At 48.8% G+C, this 13828-nt stretch overlaps 1 long non-coding RNA gene across 1 annotated transcript in view; it reads left to right on the forward strand.

The window, feature by feature from the left end:
* The window catches only part of LOC144327187 (uncharacterized), a 197966-nt gene extending 187860 nt beyond the window's left edge, over positions 1-10106 (forward strand). The window contains exon 2 of the long non-coding RNA XR_013392091.1: positions 1-10106. This is a non-coding gene — a long non-coding RNA (uncharacterized LOC144327187).
* The last annotated feature ends 3722 nt before the right edge of the window (positions 10107-13828 follow it).

Here is a 13828-nt window from a genome sequence, read left to right on the forward strand (position 1 = left end):
GTTTGTCATTGCTTTTCTCCCAAGATCTGTATTATTATATCCCAAACCCTGCCTTTCCGCATATTTGGAGTGGCAGGGGGTGCTTTGGAGAAGGGGAGAACCTGGTTGGAAGATGACCAGGAAACACAGAGATTTCCTACCAGAAGTAAATTCCATGTTCACAAAAGTGCTTCCTGTTGAGATTTATTTTGATTTTTTTTTTTGCCACTCTACACTACTTGCTCTTTTCAGCGACTGGGATTGGAAAGAATTTTTTGGCAATAAGCATTGGCTTGAGGAGGGGGTAGTCTTTTCGATGTTGGCCTGTCTGGGCAAACGTGGCGGAACTCAGCGCCTGTTGCGTCAACTTTCTTCCGTGGCGCGTAAGAATGTGGGCTCCTATTTCCCCCTCTTTTGCTGTATCCACGCACAAGCCGACAACGGTTTTACATTCCATCGTAGATGACGCTTTATCACTTCTGTCGGAGGGAATCTGCCTTCTCCCAAAATCAGACCAGCGCCATCTTTTCCAGACTGGCAGGCAGCAGGGCTTCCCAGATTACAGAGAGGGCCTTTTGCCAGCCCTTCCTGGGAAGGGCAAGAATTAGACCCAGGGCCTTCTGCACTCAGTGCAGGTGTTCTCCCACGGTGCTGCCATAGCAGTGGCAGGGATGTGTCCCGGCTGGGATGAGGGGGAAGAGGCGAGGAACGAAAGGGAGATGCTGCTGACATTTAATAATAATTGGGCGGCTTCCAACAGAACACTAAAATACAATAACCTATTAAACATTAAAAGCTTCCCTAAACAGGGCTGCCTTCAGATGTCTTCTAAAAGTTTGGTAGTTGTTGTTCTCTTTGACATCTGGTGGGAGGGCGTTCCACAGGGCTGGTGCCACCACTGAGAAGGCCCTCTGCCTGGCTGCCTGTAACTTGGCTTCTCGCAGGGAGGGAACTGTTTAAAGGTTAGTACCAACACTTTGAATTGTGCTCGGAAACGTACTGGGGGCCAATGTAGGTCTTTCAAGACTGGTGTTATGTGGTCTCGGCGGCCACTCCCAATTACCGGTCTAGATGCCGCATTCTGGATTAGTTGTAGTTTCCGGGTCACCTTCAAAGGCAGCCCCACGTAGAGCACTTTGCAGGAGTCCAAGTGGGAGATAACTAGAGCATGCACCACTCTGGCAAGACAGTCTGCGGGCAGACATTTCCTGCCCACAACAGGAGCATGGTTCAAAGCACCCCTTGCTAACCACTGGCAACCTTGCCCTACCTTTCCTTGACTCCTGAACTTCCACTTGGCTGATCTGGACCTTCTCATGCACTCTTGATGCGCACCTGTGGCTCTTGTGAACAGACTGGCCCATCCATTTCAATGGAAGACGCAGACCCAAAGAAGCGTCTCCACCGCCACAGAGCAGAAGAGAGAGCCTGCAGGATCAGGCCAATGGGCCATCTAAGTCCAGCATCCCCTTCTCACCGTGGCCAACCAGATGCCCACCATGGGTAACCAGCAACCAGGATTCGAACCCAAGGCCCCCTTTCCTTCTTCCAGCCACTGGTTTTCAGAATGGTGCAGACACACCACAGTCACCCTGGCTATTGTGAATTTATTTAAGTCATCGTCATTGGCTGCCGCAAGGCCCTCAAGCCGGTCTTCTTCGCCCCATCCCGGGGCCAGGTAGTCAGGGATCCATCCAGCAAAAGTGAGCCCCAACTAAGGTGAGGCCTGTTGACCGAAGTCCCTTCCAAAATGCGTCATCTTTCTGAATGAGTTGCCTTGTAGGAACTGGTGCAGCCAAAGAGACGGCTGCTTCCGGTGCGACTCAGTCCAAGCTTCCATCAGCCGGATCGAGGCCCTTCTCTGAACCGCAAACGCAGATGGATCTCAGGGGCTCCCAGTGAGAGCAACTAGATCCCCCTGGCAGAGAAAGAATCGCGCCATTTCCATACGCTGGATCTTTTTGTGTGTGTTTTTCCAGATTAGGGTATTTGCTCAGGTCACATGCAAACTGCCAGCCCCCCCCCCCCCCCCCAGTTTCCTAGACTGCAGTCCCAATCCTGCTTACTTCGGAGTAAGCCCCCCTGAATTCAGCAGGGCTTACTTCTGACTAAACGTGGTTAGAATTGCACTGCTCGCTGTCTTCGTGTGCTCCTCAGGATCTGTTAATTCTTAGCTTCCTTTTTTTGCCCAAGAAACAAAATTTTGAATGCACCCGTCCTTTCTGTCAACCTCCTTGTGGATAAAACTTAGTTCCTGAATCCCCCCCCCCTTTTTTTCGTTTTGGGGTTACTTTTTAATAAAATGCAGAAATAAATTATTGTTACTCAGTTTATTATGTGCTTAGCCCGATTTAATACTTTGTGGGACATGATTTTTGGCCGAGAACAATTGCTTTGGAGTGACGGCGTTTCTGTGGAGACTCTTGCCTGGTCTGTTGGAGCTTGTAGATGTCATACCAGGGTCTGACATTGTATGCCCTTTTAAAATGTGGGGGTTTTTTTGTGTGGATGGGTGGGTATTGGGTTGTTGTTTTTATTTTGATTATGTATTTTGTGGTTGCATATTTTGATTTTATTCCATGAACCGCCTCTGGGTATTGGGCGGTATGTAAATTCAATTAATAATAATAATAATAATTGTAGGTTGTGCCTTCCATGTAACTGAAGCTGCCATACGTCCACCGGCTTCCCTAGCCTAGAAATGTCCACTCTGACTGGCAGCAGCTGAAGCTTCTCCCTGGCTCTTCCGCCCAAATCCATTCTTAACTGGACTGAACCTGATTATACACATTTCTCTCTACCACTCAGCTATTGCCCTGTTCCTGTTCTTTGGAGCTGGATCAGGCCAGTAGCCCAACCAGTCCAGTGCTCTGTTTTCACTGTGGTCGGTTCGATACCCAGACGGAGCTCACAAGCAGAATCTGAGCCCAGCAAGGCTCACTCACCTGTGATTCCCAACAGCTAATATTCAGAGGCCTCCAACTGGGGAGCTGAAACATAGCCATTGTGGTTAGTAGCCATTAAGAGTCTTTTCTTCCACGATAAAGCCAAGTTTCCCGGTCTTTCCTTTCTCCTCGGGGACCAGCCTGCGTCATGCCTGCCTCTGTGACTGTGGCCACGTTCAGATGTAGCACTAAACGTTTGCCAGGTTTCGGACGTAACGCTAAACCGCTACGGTCGCAAACCGAGCCAGATGTTTCTGAACTCCTCCTGGTGGCCACATCAGAGGAAGGTGCTAAACTGTAGCTTAGTCTTGCACCAAAAGCATAGCTTTCCTTTTCAAACCTTCAGGAGAATCTTCCACTCTCCTTATCCCACACAATCTTGTATACAAGGGCGATTTGCACACCACGTTGGCTCTGTGGCGACAGCAGCCATCACATGGTAGCCTAGCTATGTCAACACGCACCGTGTGATTTGTCTGCCACAAATCCTGGCCTGGCTGGATCTGGTCCAGCATCCATTCTCCCAGCGGCCAACCAGACCACGGCCTTTTGCCACTCCAGGCCAATATCACAAGCTGATAAAGACCAGCGGCCATTTGTGGCTGATCCTGGCAGCTGGATCAGACCAATGGACTGTCTAGTTCGCCGTCCCATTTTCCCACAGAGATGAGCAAGGTTCCAGTTGGCCTCTCAGTTGATCCTCAGCAACCGGTCTTTAACGAGGTTTTGGTTTAGGCCAGCCACCCAGCCGAGAAATAACTTTGTGCTGAAATTCTCGTAGTGTCTCTTATGGTGGTGGCATGGTTCTTCTGTTTGTGCCTGGGAACGGGGTCTCTGTCCAGGTCTGTGGTTGGAATGGCTTGGGTACAGCTGACCAGTTGGCTTTCGGCGGAGCACAGCGTGTTATTTCTGGTGCCCAAGCGCAGAAACACCTCTGTGGAACCCGCTCAGCTGGTTATCTCAAAAGGGAAGCTGTAATAGGTAGGACATTGCAATCTTCTGCACCGTATTGAATTGACCGAGATCGCGCCGGACTTTTAAGGAATGGGATTCCAACTCAAGCTTAGGAAGAACTTTGTGATGCTAAGAGCTGTTTGACGTTGGAAGGTGCAGAGCTCTCCTTCCTTGGAGGTTTTTAAGCAGCGGTTGGACGGCCGTCTGCCAGGGATTCTCAAGACGGGATTATTCCCTGTGATTCTGTGAACTCTGATAAACCGTTTGGTATTCCGGGCGGATTTCAAGCAGCCACTGCCGACACCTTCCCATCCCGATGCGAGGATCCGCCTTTGTGCAACTTTCCCTTCGTTTGTGGTGTTTCCGAAGGGGGAGGCGCATGTCGCCACTTCCGTGGCACGTGGGCCATCAACGTGGCGAGGCCTGGGAGAAGGCAGGCTTCCCCTCTCTCTGAGAAAAGGCCAGCATTGGAAAGCCGGAATAGAAGATAAGTCATTGGCTCCGCCATCTTGGGTGTCCACTGCCTTTGGGTAGAAACATCCGCTTCCTTGAGTCCCGAGAGTGGCCTGTGCGCTACAGAGTAGTTGTTGTCTGTCTTAGGTGTTCATTTTCTAAAAGTGCCTACACGCGCAGCTGGGGGGCAGGGAGGATAGCAAGCAAGAGGGCCCCCCGGCCTCACCAGTTGCCCGGGGGACGACGACGAAAGGGCATTTCTCCCTTACATGCCTTCCGTCTCTGGGACTCGGAGGGCAGGAGGCCCTAGAAGGTTGCATTAGCTGCCCAACAAAAGCCAGGCAAAAGCCATGACGGCCGCTTCCACTGCCTCTCTCTCCTCTCCTCTTGACTTGAATTCTGTTTCTGGAAAACCTCTGTGAAGTTTGGGCGTTTGAGGTTCATTTTAGTCTCCTGTTTGGGTGTGGGCAGCAGGGATATAGATCACCCTGATGCTTCAGCGATGTGTGTTGCTTGCGCCTGGTGGCAGGGAGGCAGGGCCGTCCCAACGAGTGATACACACCCACAACACCGAAGGCTGCCGTGACATATCGGACATGCGGAGATTCTTCTTCTTCTTGCTCTTCCCCTCCGCCAAACCTCCTGCCCACCCTCTTCCCCGAGTCACCATTGCACCCTGGACAAACCGGGTAGTTGTGGGGGGCAATTTTCAGCACCTCTGCAATTCACGCGCTCCTCGGACATCACGATACCTCAGGCAGGTTCGCGCCCCCATTGCAAAGTCATTCTCCTGGCCAGACTGCCAGCCATTGCAACTTAACCTCTGCCCCGATCATTGCAGTTCTAAAGCAGTGCAGGATTAGTTTCCGGGTTCCCAGACCTGTGCATTTAATTCCACCTGGAGGGATCTAACTGGACAGGCGGCTGTCTCAGTTGTTTCCCTCTGTAGCCGAAGCTTCCGATCTGGTCCTTAAATCAGGTTTCCCAAAAAATGCCTTCTTCTTTTTCGGTCAGGCTTGTTTTTGTAAACGGTCACGGGTCACCCTTAGTTTGTAAATGCGTTAAGTGGGAAGTGTTCTTGATTAATCTTTTTTCTTCCTTTCAAAAAACAAAAAAATGGGTATTTTAACAAAATTCTGAAAAGAAAAGTATCTCTCCCCCAGATTTGCAATTAGTTTGACGTCTGTTTTGTGGCATGCAATTTGCATACTGGTTTCATAGGCGCCGCGATCTTGCCCCCCGATTACAAAGCGATGAAGGTTCTTGCACCATGTTGGGGAAAGGCTGGCTTCCATGCCGCTTTGCGAGTCCTGAGTGCGAAACACGCGTGGATCCAGATTATTCGGTTTACCGGCCAGGCTGGTAGACCCTGCAGGAGCGTGCTTTGGCACCCGAAGCCAAAATGCCAGACGTCTTTGTTGCACTGTTCCCAGACAGCGGCTCCGTAGTCAGAAAACTCTTTCCCTCCCTGGCACAGAAAACAGGGGTGTGGAATGCAGCCTCAGAGAAAGCCCCTTTCTGAAAAGGAGACATCCAGACTTCTGCTGGGGCTGCAGAAGATGGTGGGGTCCCTGCACCTTACATCAAGCCAGCCTTTCCCCCGATGTTGTTGAACTACAACTCCCATCAGCCCTAGCTAGCAAGGCCAGAGCTCAGGGATGATGGGAGTTGTAGTCCAACAACATCGGGGGACCCACAGGTTGAGAACCGCTGCAAGCAGAAAGATTTTGGCAGCAGCAGAAGGTAGCAAGGCCTGCTGAAGTCGCCCCCCCTTACCCAAAAGGTGCAGGGACTTCCTCCACTTCCGTTCATCTCGCTTGCAACCCTTGTGCGGTCCTTACGTTGGTGTTGCAGTGGGGGGGGGGGCTGCGAGGCAGAAGGTGGTGCCTTTATCGGCCCAGAAGGGCCAAGGTGAAGCGGCGGGGTGAGGTGGGGGTGTTGTTCCTGTACCAGGGGGTCAGTAGCAACTCTTCGCTCTACTCCCTCCCACCCCCTGAAAGGGTGTTGTGCTGGGGGGGGGGGCGTCCCTGGTCCATGCCTTCGGCCGGCGCCTCTCAATCAGTGATGGGCGGCCAAGGGTGGTTGCATCCTTCTCTGGGCTCTTTCCCTCTCGAAAAATGAAAAAGGCAGGACGGATACTGACCCACTCCTGTTAATTCATCGCATTCCAACTGTATCGTGGCTGCATCCCTGCATCATCAGGAGTTAGCGATGTGGGAAGAGGCCATCTCTAGTTTTGTTCCCCATGTGTGTTTTTGCGCAGCATCGATATTCTTCGGAGGGGGGTTGGCAGGGAAGAGCGTTAAACATTGCAATTGGAAAACGGAAGGATAGGAGCCAAACTCCCAGGATCCGAGGTCCCTTTGCACCCCCCCCATAACATATTTGAGGGCCCCCAAGTTGATGGGCATTGCACCGTGTCACGTGATTGGTTATGCTTGGTGGGGCTTACCTGCCCCTCCCCTCCCAAAAAATTGGTTACAGTGGTACCGTAGATTCCGGCGTATTAGGCAACTGGGCGTATAAGACGACCTCCCAAATTGGCAGCTGTCAATTAGCATCACTGGGCGGCTTCCTCCCGGCGCGGAACCTGCCGCCCGCTGCCGCTGCCCAGCGAACCCATACCTGGCGTATAAGACGAGCCCCGACTTTTTAGGGGATTTTCCAGGGTTAGAAGTCATCTTAAACGCTGGAATCTACGGTACGTTGGTTTACAACCATAATCCGTTCCAGAGGTCCGGTTGTAAACCAAAACAGGTTGTAACCCAAGGCTCGCTTTCGCCAATGGGGCCTCCCCCCCCAAAATTGGTTGTAATCCAAAAAAAAGGGACACGCGCTTCCAGGTTTGACGTGGTTGTAATCCAAAACGGTTGCAAACCAGGGTACCACTGTATTTCGGTTGACACCCCTGGAATCTCTCCAGTCCAAGTTGATTGGCATTTTGACAACTGTATAATTTGGGAATTAACTGTTATCTGTTACAATTTGGTTATTATTGGGGGTGAATTGGAAAACTAATTACAAAGAAATTACTATTTTTCAAAAAAAAGGGAGCTAGCCAGTCTGCCTTGTAACCGGCAAGGGGGACGATACGCCGACCTCAGACCTTTCGGGTCTTCCGCTGTCTGCATTGCGGGGAGACAAGACCTGCCCCGTCGTATGAGCTCATTTATTTGCCTTTTTGCCGCGACCTGCCGTTGGGAAGCCTTTGTGTGTCTGCCTGTGCGTTTCCTTCGTTGACGTCCCGGGGTCTCCTGCGTCTCGCTCCGAGTGCCGCCCCCTCCTCACTCACTATTGCGGTGGCAATGGGCACCCCGGCCTGGTGACCTTGCCCTGCGAACCTGTGTCTCAGCCTACCTCATGAGGTAAATCTGTGTCTCGCCTCCCCGCAGCTCGCAACCCTCGTTTTCGTTTTCGTCCGTAAACGTCCGCTCTCCACGCAAAGAAACACGACTCCCAACGCACTGGAATGTATGTATATCTTTATCCCTTTCCCCCTCCACCAAAGTCCTCCACCACTGACAACCCCCCCCCCAAAAAAAGGCCCCCCGCCCCTTGCTGTTGCCCCCGATTCCTCTTGCAGATTGAATGCTGCTTTAAATGTGAAAAAAAGAGAAACAGTTGTTTTAAAAAAAAAGCTATATAAGGAAGAGAAGAAAATAGAAAATAAAAAAATAAAAAAAACCTGAATGAAAAGCTAAAGCTGAATTTATAAGCCTTGTTGCATATGAGCCAAAAGTGCAAAAAGCTCCATATAATAAACTAACCTGCCACTCATATAAATATAAATATATATAAATATATTAAAATCAGACTGTTCTACAAAATTGTGTATTTGTATTTTTGTGTACGTAAAATTTTCTGCTAAGCAGAAGGGAGGATGTAGTATATAGGATGATGTGAGAGAATTTTTTTTAATCAAATTTCTTTTGCTACTTATTTTTGTTAACATCTATATGCCTGTCTTCGTCTTCTGTATGTATGACACAGTTTTTGAAAAAAGCTGTGGTCTCTCTCTCTCTCGCCCTCTTGCCTTTGGTTCCGTATTTCAGGACCAGGTTTGGGTCAGCCACCCCCCCCCCAGAAACCCCCTTTGCCCAAAGGGCTGAGTAACAGACAGCTGCCAATATCAGAAGATGCCTCGGAGGGGCTTCGCTGCCGTCACTCTTTGCATTGCTCAGAAGCTGCTCTGCTCTTCCTTAAATCATCCTTGCAGGTCCTTCTGCGCACTGGCCCCAAGTAGCGGGGAAAAACCCTTGGGTCAGAGTATCCGAATCTCTTCACTGAGATATTGCTGCAAAGAACGCCGCTGTCAAATCACGCCAGAAGCGATTGGCAGAGATAATTTCCAAATCGTGGCCCACAGAAATGGGGGGCGGGAAGTGGGGGGAAATGGCCACTTTGAGGTCATTGACCCCCACCCAAACCAAAATGGTGGCTTTGTGCCATGATGGTTTGAACCACGGCGTCACCTGGCCACCTCCTGCCCCTCAAGATAGTTCAGGACAGTCCAAAACATCTTGAGGGATACCAGGTTGGTGAACGTTGGTAATCTTAATTTCCCATCTCCTCCATAATCTGTGTTGCGGCCCTGTAGGTAAGAGAGGAGGAGGAGGCATTTTCTGGCAAAACTGGTCCCCGTATAACAACCAGTGAAAGATCCAACGAGTGTATTGGCCGACAACATGAAGACCATGCCCACAAATCATTCCCTGCCAGTTTCCCTCCTCCAAATCATTAATAATGGCATCCTAATTTGCAAAGGATTTTGTTTAAGGATCTCTCGCTCCCCACTTCTTAAATGCGAGGCTAGTCCCAATCCCCTGCGTGAATTCTTCCCAAACCGCTTGTGCAAAACTGGGACCACGGTTGTTTAAACCCTGTGTGCTTTTTTTACAGAACGGTCAGTGCCTTGAGTGCTTTGCTAACGTGTAAAGGGACACACTTACGAAAGGCCCTTTCGAGGAACAAACAAACAGCACCTCCGCGACAAACCACGGTAAAAGCGTGCTTGGCCTGCGCCACACCCCATTGCAGGTGAGGAACGTATGATGTTCAATGCTCAGCCCTGTGGGAAAAAACCCAAACTTGTGCACAGCAGGGAGAAACTTCCCCTTCTGTGCTAATTTTGTGTTTGTGGCGAGGCATTCAACACCGTACGCTCCCAAGTACGGTTTTATTGAATGATGGAATTGGTTTGCCGAAAGCTTCTTCCCAAAGCGAAGTTGCAGCCATAATTAAGAGTCTCAGAGCCTCTTTCGTGTCAGAGTTTTTTCTCCCTGGGCCTCGATTTCCTCACCCATTTAATACAATGCATTCTTGCAGAGAGGAGCTAGTCACATATTTCCCCATCTCTCCATTAGAAGATAAAATGCCATAGATATATATAATTACCTCTTGCCTTCCTCCCCCCAAAAGCAGGGGTGGCAACGAGGGGAAACAGGAGAGAGCGTGAGAGAGAGAGACGACACCTTTCTACGTAGGGCTCATATTTATACCAATGTGTACTGACTGTGAGAGGCGTCCTTGTTTCTGTACGTGAAGGGGGGGTTGGGGAGAGAGAAAGAGAGAAACAAGTGCTCTATTGTATTGATTAAATACTAGTTTAAAAGAAGAAAAAAATACAAAAACAAAAACGACAACCGAGTCCTTGTATCCTTGTAATCTCCTATTCTGGATTATTAGTGCCTTTTTGGACAGTAGACTGTTCTGTAATTAAATTGTAGTATAACTGCTTTTTTGTACAGTTTTGTTTTAAATAAAACTTTTTTTTAATTTGTGTTTATTTTAGTATTGTACCTACTAGAAAATTAAAATGTATAACTGAAGAAAAAAGTTCTGGTTCGGTCCTCTTTGTGCAAAATGTTTCATTTCGTGGGGGTTCGCAGGGTCCCCGAATTCTCATGACACGGCCGGCCGCCATCGGTCACCCAGCCACCTGACCCACCTCTGTGGCATGATGGTCCTGAGAATGGCGCTGTTCAGAAGATTCATCCCTGGTTTTTCAAATGGGGAGGGGGGAACGGTTAAGGGAATCCAACATGCTACTTGGAGAATTGCCTTTACGGTGGAATTCAGTCTCTTTCTTTCTTTCTTTTTTACAATTTGGTACAGTGCTTGACTGGGGGGGGGGGGGAGAAACACCGCAAAGTGGTTTACAGAAAAGCCAAAGCAATAAAACTAACAATAAGGTAAAGGTAAAGGGACCCCTGACCATTAGGTCCAGTCGTGACCGACTCTGGGGTTGCAGCGCGCATCTCGCTTTATTGGCCGAGGGAGCCGGCGTACAGCTTCCGGGTCATGTGGCCAGCATGACTAAGCCGCTTCTGGCGAAGCAGAGCAGCGCACAGAAACACCGTTTACCTTCCCACCAGAGCGGTACCTATTTATCTACTTGCACTTTGACGTGCTTTCGAACTGCTAGGTTGGCAGGAGCAGGGACCGAGCAACGGGAGCTCACACCGTCACGGGGATTCGAACCGCCGACCTTCTGATCGGCAAGTCCTAGGCTCTGTGGTTTAACCCACAGTGCCACCCACGTCCCAACTAACAATAAGAAAGAGTTAATAGCCATTTAAGACATTTGAAAATAACAGACTGAAAACTCCCTTCGGCTTTCTAAATTTCGGGGGAAACCTGTCCAAACAAAAATGATTTGGGCAGGTGCTGAAAAAAAGTACAGCGAAGGCACATGCCTGAAGGCACATGTCAAGTGGCAGGGAGTTCCAAAGTGCAGGTGCTACCACGCAGAAAGGTAAGAGTTCTTATTCAGGATGGATTTTAATATGACACCAGTAACAGGGCCAGTTTGACTGATCAAAGTGGGACCAGTGTACCTAGAAATACCCTCTCCACCAAGTTTCTAAGGGGGTCATACTAACAGCAACACCTTGAACTACGACCACATCATCGTAAAAAGTTACACAAGTGTTTTTGGGGGGTCAGTATTATGACCAATTTGTTGCACTGGCTCCCGGTGGAGTACAGGATCAGATTTAAGGTGCTGGTTTTAACCTTTAAAGCCCTATGCAGCCTAGGACCCTCGTACCCACGGGACCGCCTCTCCTGGTATGCCCCGCGGAGGACCTTAAGAGCCACAAATGACAACACCTTGGAGGTCCCAAGTCACAAGGTGGTTAGATTGGTCTCAACTAGGGCCAGGGCCTTTTCAGTACTGGCCCCGACTTGGTGGAACGCTCTGTCACAAGAGACCAGGGCCCTGCGGGACTTGACATCTTTCCACAGGGCCTGCAAGACAGAGCTGTTCCGCCTGGTCTTTGGCCAAGGCACAGTCCTTTGGCAATCCTCACAGAACTCTAGCCCCAATGGTTGCCATTAATCTGATTTGAACTGATTTTATAATGAAATGATTTTAGAAAGTTGTATCATTTTACTGTTGTTAGCCGCTCTGAGCCCGGCTTCGGCTGGGGAGGGTGGGATATAGATATAATTAATGATAATAATAATAATAATAATAATAATAATAATAATAATTTTTTAATTACTTATTTATTTATTTTTATTATTATTATTTAAAAAAGGTCTTGTGACAGCTTTAGGGCACTAAAATATATATTACAGTATAAGATTTTATAGACTTGGGCCTGCCTTGTAAGTTGCATGAGTGATGACTCCGTTGGCAAGTGGATTTAAGGAGAAACTGCCAGGTGGGAGTTGCATGGCAGCTTGATGCAAAAAGATTGCAGCTGGTGCGAACGAGAGCATAAACGCACGTTAAATAGGCACACATTTTTTACAGCAGCAGATTAGTGATAATTGCGGTGGTGATTGCATTAACACAGATAGTGAGCTGGGGAAGCATTTGCAGGAAGCAGGTTGGGCACAGAGAGTGAGCTTTAACAGAAGCCTGGCTCTGGATGACGCACCAAGTCCAAGCTTGGCTTAGCTCGGTGCAACAACGCAAGACTAAAATGGGCTGGGGAAGAGCGAAGTGGCTGTGAGCTGCTCTCCCGAAGGATGCGCACATTCCTGGTCCCAGCAAGCCTGCCCTTGGGTTTACTGTCATGTGTGAATGAGGCTATGTGTGGGTCCAGATGGGGGCTTTGACACCTATAAAGGATGGCCACCGTCAAGTCTCATGCTGGCTTCATGATTTCTCCAAAGTCCTGGCATTTCTTAAGAAGCCCTGGACTTCTTGCCCTGCACTCGATTAAAATATTTACCGTATCTATTTAAAGTAATGTAGGTAGCCGTGTTGTCCTTCCAGTGAGCACTCAGGTCTGATTTCCTTAAGAATGGAGAGGTTTGATCTTCTTGCAGTCCATGGGACTCTCAAGAGTCTCCTCCAGCACCATAATTCAAAAGCATCAATTCTTTGGCAATCTGCCTTCTTTATGGTCCAGCTCTCACTTCCATACATCATGACTGGGAAAACCATAGCTTTAACTATACGGACCTTTGTCGGCACCTTAGAGACCAACTAAGTTTCTTCTGAGTATAAGCTTTCGTGTGCATGCACACTTCTTCAGATACACTTATATCCAGAACAAACTTAGTTGGTCTCTAAGGTGCTACTGGACAGTTCTTTAATTTTTAAATTTATTTTGACTGCATCAGACCAACATGGCTACCTACCTGAATCTAGAATCATGGAAGGCGCCAAACTGAGCCGCATGAAATGGAAGTCCATCAACCTCACAAAGAAACTTGCACAGGTACAGACTAAGATCTCCTTTCTGACTAAATGCAAGAACCTGGACATTATACCTAAGGGTCTTAGAATTAAGAACCCTCTACAATCCACTTAGGGGACATGGGTGGCGCTGTGGGTTAAACCACAGAGCCTAGGACTTGCTGATAAGAAGGTCAGCGGTTTGAATCCCCGCGAAGGGGTGAGCTCCCGTTGCTCGGTCCCTGCTCCTGCCAACCTAGCAGTTCAAAAGCACGTCAAAGTGCAAGTAGATCAATAGGTACTGCTCCGGCGGGAAGGTAAACGGCATTTCTGTGCGCTGCTCTGGTTCACCAGAAGCGGCTTAGTCATGCTGGCCACATGACCTGGAAGGTGTACACCGGCTCCCTCGGCCAATAAAGCGAGATGAGCGCCGCAACCCCAGAGTCGGCCACGACTGGATCTAACGGTCAGGGGTCCCTTTACCTTTACTTACAATCCACCTATCCTACTAAATATGCAAAGAAACTATGTCACACTTTCTAAAGAAGCTGCTCAAACATCTGATCAGTGTTCTGTACTCTAAAATAAATACTAATACTAATATTAATTTATTTGTACCCCACCCATCTGGCCGGGTTTCCCCAGCCACTCTGGGCGGCTTCCAACAAAGATAATAATAATAATAATAATAATAATAATAATAATAATAATAATAAATTATTAAAAATACATCAAAATGTCACACATTAAAAACTTCCCTAAAACAGAAGCAAATAAAGGAGGAACTCTCTGCACGGAACAACTCTACAAGGAATCATGCTGTGTATCTGAAGAAGCGTGCATGCACACGAAAGCTTATACCCAG

This window comes from Podarcis muralis, chromosome 3 (assembly GCF_964188315.1).
Source record: "Podarcis muralis chromosome 3, rPodMur119.hap1.1, whole genome shotgun sequence".
NCBI lineage: Eukaryota > Metazoa > Chordata > Lepidosauria > Squamata > Lacertidae > Podarcis > Podarcis muralis.